The sequence below is a fragment of the Vulpes vulpes genome, chromosome 6 (genome assembly GCF_048418805.1).
Source record: "Vulpes vulpes isolate BD-2025 chromosome 6, VulVul3, whole genome shotgun sequence".
In the NCBI taxonomy this organism is placed as follows: domain Eukaryota; kingdom Metazoa; phylum Chordata; class Mammalia; order Carnivora; family Canidae; genus Vulpes; species Vulpes vulpes.
In genome coordinates this window covers 19,687,318-19,689,846 of record NC_132785.1, presented here as the reverse complement: position 1 = coordinate 19,689,846, position 2,529 = coordinate 19,687,318, and positions in this window count along the sequence as shown.

Here is a 2,529-nt window from a genome sequence, read left to right as displayed (position 1 = left end):
ATGAATTGGATGTGGGGAAAATAAGGAAAAGTCTAGCAAGAGACACATCATTAAGAGATCCTCAAAAGAAAAAGTGAAGAATTTTGACCAGTCTTTGTGCAAGGGTTACAAGAGAATTGTAGCTGATTCCAGCAGTGGTTTAGAATATTTTGAAATAATTTTAATCCTTTTAAACAAAGGTGTTTTGCTACATTGTATAATTTTTCAGAATTGATGCTTAGATGCATCAATATGTATGTATATGAACAGAATACTCCAAAGTTAGTGTTTTCTCAACTAAGTGTAAACATAGATCTTTTATAATGATTTCAAGGGACTGATTTTAATGCTGAGGCCATAGTATCCAAACTGAATAAGTAGGAAAGAAGAGAAATAAAATGAGGGATGTATTGAAATTAGAGAAAGCAAAGTTCTGATAGTGTTGTGAAAATGAAGAGTTACATTGTTAAATGGAAGGATAAGGAGGGTTTTTTTTTGCTATTAACAGTGGAATATCTGAATGTATGACTTTGGAAAATTTCCAATTTTTTTTCTAGTTTATTTTTTCAAGGACAAGAGCCAGGAAGCAGCCATGGGATTCTGGAGAAGAGTTCAAGAGATAAGGTGCTAAAGCCACTGTGGAAAAGTACCCTCCATGTGAACCATAAAATCATTGATAGTGGTGAGCAGAATTGAGGTGAAGAGAAAAAAGTTGAGACCAGGGATTAAACATTTTTGTCCAAGTAAATATGGCAAGAGTTTTACTGAGTACAGTAAGGATAGAGAAAAGGTGGTACAATAAAGTTATGTGAGCTCTAGCGCAGTATGGATTTACAAATGATTAAAGTTAAGGAAAGATCTAAAAATGGTATTGAGCATCAAGAAAGACATGAAGCCAATTTTTGTGACGTGTGAGGATTATGAGCTTTCTAGAACTAACGTATTCTCAAGATGCAGCAAAGGCTTAACTTGAGAGACAGGTAGAAGAAACTTGTCAGAAGAATGTGAATATCACAAGGGAATTTCCAGGTTGTGGACTAGGGAATATGAAGCTCAGTGGAAAAAATTAGAGTAAGGACAAAGATGAAATTAGAGTAAGGACAAAGATGGAAGAATAGGTTACAGTAGATCAGAAATCAACAGGCACCAAAGTAGGAACATGGGTGATAATAGATGGAACTGGGGTGAAGTGGGTTTGGACTTTTAGAGATGACTAAGAGACACAGAGACATTTAAGGTGTTCTTAGTAGAAGAGAAATATGAAAATAACATTGAGGCTCTGAACGATTGGCCAAAGGGCTTGATAACCAATTAGATTATTCAGTAGGCAAGCATTCATTGAAGGAAGACAAGAAAGCAGATGGCTAATTGGGAAGACAAGGTAGAGGCATACCACCTGAAAGCCCTCAAGGCTATTTGAAATCAAAGAATAGAATCTTACTGAAGGATAAAGAGATCTGCTTAGCTCCTGGAAAGGGCTTTCTATCAACAGGGTGGGGAAGTATTACTTACATCCAAGAGGAGCCAGACTCCCATTTGATGTCACGCAAATGTCAGAGAAATGTGCCAGTAGCCTTTTAAAGATGAAAAAAAAAAAAATGCAATAGCCTATTGGCAGAAAGGCTGTTGTTTCTCTTGGCTGGTTTACAGCCCATTGAATCAGAAGCCTGACTGTGGCCGGAAAAATTAAACATTCAAGCTAGGAGAAAGAAAACTTTCTAATGAACGTATTATTCGTTGTCTATGGAGTAAAGTGACATTTATTATAAATTGTACTTGTTAATAGAGTAATAATAAATGACATCGAACTAAAATCAATGAATATTCCATTTGGTAATTTGTGGTTATTGCATAACTTTGTTGATGTAAAGATTAAAGTTAGAATATTGGTATTATTAATAAATACACAAATAAACAATTAAAATTGATAAGAAAACAAGTCATATTTTCCTACTTTAAATTCAGTTCCAGTTCTTCAACTCTGGGTATTTTTCTAATCAGAGAAATTTCTGCATTTAAAGCTGACATTCCATTATGAGGGAAGATAGAGACTTACAACATTTTGGACTTTGAGTACTTATGGAACGATTGGCATATTAAATAGCTGGGAAATAAAAATCCTTATAGTTACCTCAAAGAGTAGCAACTGGACTACGCAGTCTCCTACTCTTTTGCATATCTGAAATCATTTAAAGTTAGGTGATGGACAAAAGGAATATTGCCACATAAGTTTATTCTGACAAATAGATAATGGTTTGAGAGATTTCAGTCAGTATGCATGGTAAATTAGATTCCTTAGAGGTATAATCTCTATAACTGTCTATAATGCTGTTTGCAGATTGATCTCATGAACTCAATAGTGTCTTGGCCATATAATTTACCCAGATCATGACCATAATAAGCATTTTTCACTGACTATGGCATCATGCTAATACAAACATAGGCATTGAGAGTTGGCAGTTCTCAATTATTATTTTTGTGGAAGCTGATAGGAAAGAGTATGCCAATGTTGTGGGAATTAAAAAGTACTGAATAAATCAGAAAAGAGGT